This window comes from Spinacia oleracea, chromosome 4 (genome assembly GCF_020520425.1).
Source record: "Spinacia oleracea cultivar Varoflay chromosome 4, BTI_SOV_V1, whole genome shotgun sequence".
In the NCBI taxonomy this organism is placed as follows: domain Eukaryota; kingdom Viridiplantae; phylum Streptophyta; class Magnoliopsida; order Caryophyllales; family Amaranthaceae; genus Spinacia; species Spinacia oleracea.
In genome coordinates, this window is record NC_079490.1 from 102,282,440 (window position 1) to 102,288,678 (window position 6,239).

Here is a 6,239-nt window from a genome sequence, read left to right on the forward strand (position 1 = left end):
TTTCTGTGTTTGAAAAACGAAATTTAGGTATGCTGATTATGGAACAAAATAGCCATTAAGTTCCAGCATTGAAAGGACATAAAACAAACTAGATGACCCTATAACTAATGTAGCAATGCCATGCTCCATTTCCCACTTGTAGGTCATTAGTGTAGCCTAACTTCCATCGTTTGAGTTATTACTGAAGTAAGAACCTCTAGCGGTATATGATACCAAGGAAGTTTGATTGCTAGGTTACTTTTTATTTAAACATAAACTTATAGGTATATAGAAACAGATTTGTAAATTTATTTCACTTGTTCCTTGTTTTCCTATTTCTTGTACCGTTTCTTATAGTCTTAAAAATTGACTTCTCTAGTGTTGACTTTTATACTTTGTTAGACATGTCCAATGTCACTCCAACAAGGTTCTTACCATTTAATTTATGTTGAATATTTTGCTTCAACTAGATGATCTTACCAGAAACTTCTTAAGAATCGATCTATTCGAATGTCTATGGACTAGACTAATTCGAGAATTAAATGGACAAAGATATTAGGTTGTTAACCATTGATAAAGTTGAGCGTTTAAACTCAATGCTTTATGATCTCAAAACCAATTGGTTTTAAATTCGACTTTGTTACTCGAAAACAACCATAAAAGTCGCTAAAAGAAACGTACATTTTAAATTGCACATTTTCTCTCATTTCCGTGAATCGTTCTTGGATTCACTACCAATCGAGAAAATTTACTGTTACCTTTCTAAAAGGATTTATAAACAATAATTAAAACATACATTGAAGCATGCAAAATCTAAACATTTATCATGAGTAATAACTTGAAAATTAAAGCAATCATGCAATTTAAACAAGTCATTGGCATTTTATTCGAAATATTTAGTTCCGGCAGGTTTGAATAAAATGAATCGAAGACCCCAAAATCATTGAAAAATTAAGCACGATTTGACTTAATTCTAGCTAAAATATTATAGGTAAGAAATTCTGTTGCTAATAGTCTAGAAACTACTCTTGGTTGATAGGTACGTCTAAGAACTTATTAGGTAACACTAGAGGAAAAATCGTCATGTGCTTCCCTTCAAGTGCGGCTCATTTAGTAAATTGGCAGCACTTAAGAGCACTAAAAAAAAAATTAATGCATTTTCACAAGTGCGGGCTCATTTTAGAAAATTGGCAGCACTTGAGTTCAAGTGGGGGATTTAAACTCAAGTGCGGGCTCACAAATGAGCCGCACAAAATTTCTCTGAAAATAGAGGAACATTAGATATTTTTTTTCATTTTCTCGGTCCTCCTCTTTACCTTCTCTGCTTCTTCTTCTGCTTCAACCATCGTCATCGTCGCTGCTACTTCTGCCATTGCCATCGCCGGCGTTGCTTCTGCCATCGCCGCTTCTGAGATGAAGAATGTAGTCTCAAGGTTATTCCATATTGTTGGCCCCCATCAACCCACACAACCAGAAGCTTCGAGTTGCCCTAATTTGAAGAAATCGTTCAACGATGCTGCTTAATTCAAGTTTCCCAGGTAATTCAATTTTTGTTTTAGTTTAATTTCGATTTACAATTCAAGTTCATATAAGTTTAGAAGACCAGAACAATCTAAATTAAGTAAATTGGAGAGGATAATGGCGTAAATTAAGATAATGAGCCGTTAGGGTTTAAGGGATTTAGGGTTTTTCCTTTTATCTTTACACCTTTTTCTCTGCAATTTTCTCTTTGTCAAATTCTAGAGGAAGGCTGCTAGGGTTATCAATTTGGGGTTCCCATATTTCGTCCAATATATATTATACCCACTACTATCCATGTTCTGTTTTTACTAATCTGGAGATTTATATATATTAATCATCTCTCAATTAATTCAATTATTCAATTCTTTGATTCCCTCTTATCAAATCTTCGTTGTAATTTCCGAATTCTTTGATTTTGTCCCCTTTAATTTAGGAATTTGGTTGGTTTTAATTAGTGGGTATATAAGAAAGTTTGAATCTTTAGTTAATTTTTATCTGGGTTTGTTGAGATTGATTGATTTTGCATCTCAAATTTCAACAGGATGAGTTTCTCTGATTCTTTTTCATCGTTTGCACCTTTCTCTAATGGGTTAGATTCAATGGGAGAATTCTAGGGAGAGCTCTGCAATCAGCATTGGTACTACAGGGCCTTCTATGGTGCAGCAACCTAGGGCTCCTGATCAATATGATGTTCATAGGATGGCGGCGAATGGTAATGGTGTTATGGATGTTATGAGAGGGAATTCGAGGCCGGTTTTTTGGAAAACAAAGCTCTGTACCAAGTTTGAAACAGCAGGGCTCTGTCCTTTTGGGGACAATTGCCATTTTGCTCATGGGCATGCAGGTATGTATCATGACAAACTTGTAGTAATTGTCTCAATAAAACCCTATTACTATACTAATTTATGATGTTCTTGTTACAATTTGTTGTTTTCAATATGTTGTTGAGAATTGGTATCTGTCATTTGCTCTTGATGAATTGTTGATGATATGTTAAATGTGTTTGAATCATAGATGTCTCGTATGGTAAGAAGGTGGAGTGTTGGGTTATCAGGATCTCTGTGGGGTTTATCTTGTGCAAATTAGGTCAATTGTTTCCTTTGGTATTCCTCTATGGAGCTAAGACGGACTTATGAGAATGGCATTGGATAGTTTTTGTTATTTATTTTCATTAGTCCTGCTTGCCTAACTAAAGAACATGTCAGGGACCTTAGGGTCGATTATTGATTCGGTTACCAGTGATTATTTATACTTACTTGCTCATGAGCAAAATGAAAATTTTCCATTTTAGGAACAACATAAAAGGTAAGAAATTTATGATTTGAGAAACATTTTAGAGACACTTATTCTGTGATCCGATTCGAACTAGTAAGTCATAAGTAATGTACCTTTTATGCCGGGAGTTTTTAGCGGGTTAATTGGTGAATCATTCAATCATTATCTATTGATTTTGGAAGTAGAATTTTGTTGTCAATCAATGATTACAATTCAAGTACATTAGTTGAAAGTTGGGGCCGAAATAAGCCATTTTAGTCAAAATGTGACCGATAATGAACTAACGAGGCTTAAATGTGCACAACATCACCAAAATGGGTGAGAATGAGTCTTTGAAACATAAAACATAGTGTATCAAACATGGAAAGACTTTAAAATGCTCATTTAAGTTCATTAGTTGAAAGTTGGGACCGAAATTAGCCATTTTAGTCAAAATGTGACCAATAATGAACTAACGAGGCTTAAATGTGCATAACTTCACCAAAATGGTGAGAATGAGTCTTTTAAACATAAAACTAGGTGTATTAAACATGAAAAGACTTTAAAATACTCATTTAAGTTCATTAGTTGAAAGTTAGAATCGAAATTAGCCATTTCAGTCAAAACGTGACCGATAATGAACTAATGAGGCTTAAATGTGCATAACATCACCAAAATGGGTGGGAATGAGTCGTTGAAACATAAAACTAAGTGTATTAAACATGGAAAGACTTTAAAATACTCATTTAAGTTCATTAGTTGAAAGTTGGGACCGAAATTAACCATTTTAGTCAAAATGTGACCGATAATGAACTAACGAGGCTTAAATGTGCATAACATCACCAAAATGGGTGGGAATGAGTCCTTGAAACATAAAACATAGTGCATCAAACATGGAAATACTTTAAAATACTCATTTAAGTTCATTAGGTGAAAGTTGGGACCGAAATTAGTTATTTTAGTCAAAATGTGACCGATAATGAACTAACGAGGCTTAAATGTGCATAACTTCACCAAAAAGGGTGAGAATGAGTATTTTAAACATAAAACTAAGTGTATTAAACATAGAAAGACTTAAAATACTCACTTAAGTTCATTAGATGAAACTTGGGACCGGAATTAGCCATTTTAGTCAAAATGTGATCGATAATGAACTAACGAGGCTTACATGTGCATAACTTCACCAAAGTGAGTGAGAATGAGTATTTGAAACATAAAAATAAGTGTATCAAACATGGAAAGACTTTAAAATACTCATTTAAGTTCATTAGTTGAAAGTTGGGATCGAAATTAGCCATTTTAGACAAAATGTGACCGATAATGAACTACGAGGCTTAAATGTGCATAACTTCACTAAATGGGTGAGAATGAGTCTTTGAAACATAAAAATAAGTGTATTAAATATGGAAGGACTTTAAAATACTCATTTAAGTTCATTAGATGAAATTTGGGGCCGAAATTAACCAATTTTTTTTATTATACGGTTCATTATTTCTTTGTTATGAACAAATTAAGTCTTAATTTATTGTACGATTCAATGTTTATAATATAACTAAAGTGTATATATATTTTTTGATGGTTGATCTTTTAAAGGTATTCAATAATCCGAGGAAGCGGCCTTTCACCTTTGAGGAGATAGATGAAGTACGAGGAGATAGATGAAGTTTGAGGAGATAGATGGAGTTCGAGGGAGCAGCATTTCACCAGTGGTTGTCTTTGATATTTTCTTGTACTGAATCTTAAATTATGGATGCTAGTTTTTCATATGAGTTAATGTAATCGACTTTTATATTTACAATTATATACTATTTAATTTAATTATCTATATAATTGGATACTTTTTATGTGACGTATGGAGGTTAATCAGTGGCTTGGTCCAATTATAATATGTAGCAGGAAAATCGGTAATACAACAAATCTAGATCTAGTGCGGCTCATTTATAGGCCAAGTGCGGCTCATTTATAAACCAAGTGCGGCTCATTTGTATATCAAGTGCGGCTCATTTTTATGCTTGTGCTGCCCATTTCTATGTCAAGTGCGGGCTCTTTTTCAAATTTGGCAGCACCAAATATGTCAAGTGCGGGCTCATTTTCAAAATTGGCAGCACCAAATATGTCAAGTGCGGGCTCATTTTCAAAATTGGCAGCACCAAATATGTCAAGTGCGGGCTCATATTCTAAAATTGGCAGCACAAAATATGTCAAGTGCGGGCTCATTTTCCAAATTGGCAGCACTTGAAACATCAAGTGCTGCCAATATTTTGGCAGCACTTGAGAAACATCAAGTGCGGGCAGGCCATGTGCTGCACATGTAAAAGCCCGCACTAAACCCCTTAAAATGAGCCCGCACTTGAGGTTTTTTCTTCTAGTGTAAACCTATCCCATTTGCCACGACATAAAATGACTCCTTACTTATATCGTTGAGTTCAACCAAAATCAACTTGTACTCACAACCATTGTGTACTACGATCAGAAGTGACACCTCTCTATGGCGGAAAGCTATCACTAATTGATCGACAAATGTACTCACAACATTGTGTTCCTTACCCCTTTAGAATTAATAAGTAACACCTCGCTATGGCGGAAAACTATTACTAGATTGTTGTAAAGGTTATCCAAGTAAGTGTTATTTTAGAATGGCACCTTTTAACTCAATTTTAAAGTTTGGAACTTATGGCTCTTACTATGCTGGTTAGATTTTAAGTGAACTAAAATCCTTAATCATGCAACATAATCAAGCCAGAATCTCATGCATAATATCAAGACATATTTAAAGCAATAAATATCTTAAAACAAGCATAAGATTTAAATGTGATCTAGTATGGCCCGACTTCTTCTTGAAGCAATAAATATCTTAAAGCATGCATAAGATTTAAATGTGATCTAGTATGGCCCGTCTTCATCTTGAAGCTTCAACTTCATACTCCATCTTGAAAATGCATTGGAAACTCCGGCTTGAATTTTACCATGGGAGGCGTCATTTTCTTCAAATAGGATATGCTATAATTAAATTAATTACAACTAATTGATGGTACGCAGACCATATTTAAATAAAAAACTTTGATGCATTGGACCAATTTTACATTCAAATTAATGGTACGCAGACCATATTTAATATCCTATTTGGGCCATACTAGTCACTTTCCACAACCTGCTTAACAATACACTTACAATATACCATTCATCCATTCGTTTATCAATGAATGGCCCATATAGCAAGATAGTAGAAAAATATGCATCACATATACATTTGCGACAACTAATCAAAGGTTCCAACAATCTACCAATTATTCAACCTTATTAGTTCTAATCAAGTTGTTTTAACCTTAAAGGAATCAAGACCTAATCAAGAGTTTAATGATTAAAAGCTTCCACTAAAACCAAGAAGTTACATGCTTTACTAATTTTAAACATAAAATTGTATTTCCTAGTCCAACCGGAAACATGAAAATTTAATTAAAATTTAAAGCTCACAGAAATCTAAT

General features: G+C 33.9%; 1 long non-coding RNA gene across 1 annotated transcript; it reads left to right on the top strand.

Annotated features, from left to right (window-relative positions):
• Positions 1-1,219: 1,219 nt before the first annotated feature.
• LOC110783772 (uncharacterized) lies at positions 1,220-4,603 on the top strand. The gene is made up of 3 exons (XR_002532146.2): positions 1,220-1,517; positions 2,042-2,344; positions 4,348-4,603. It is a non-coding gene; the product is annotated as an uncharacterized lncRNA (long non-coding RNA).
• The last annotated feature ends 1,636 nt before the right edge of the window (positions 4,604-6,239 follow it).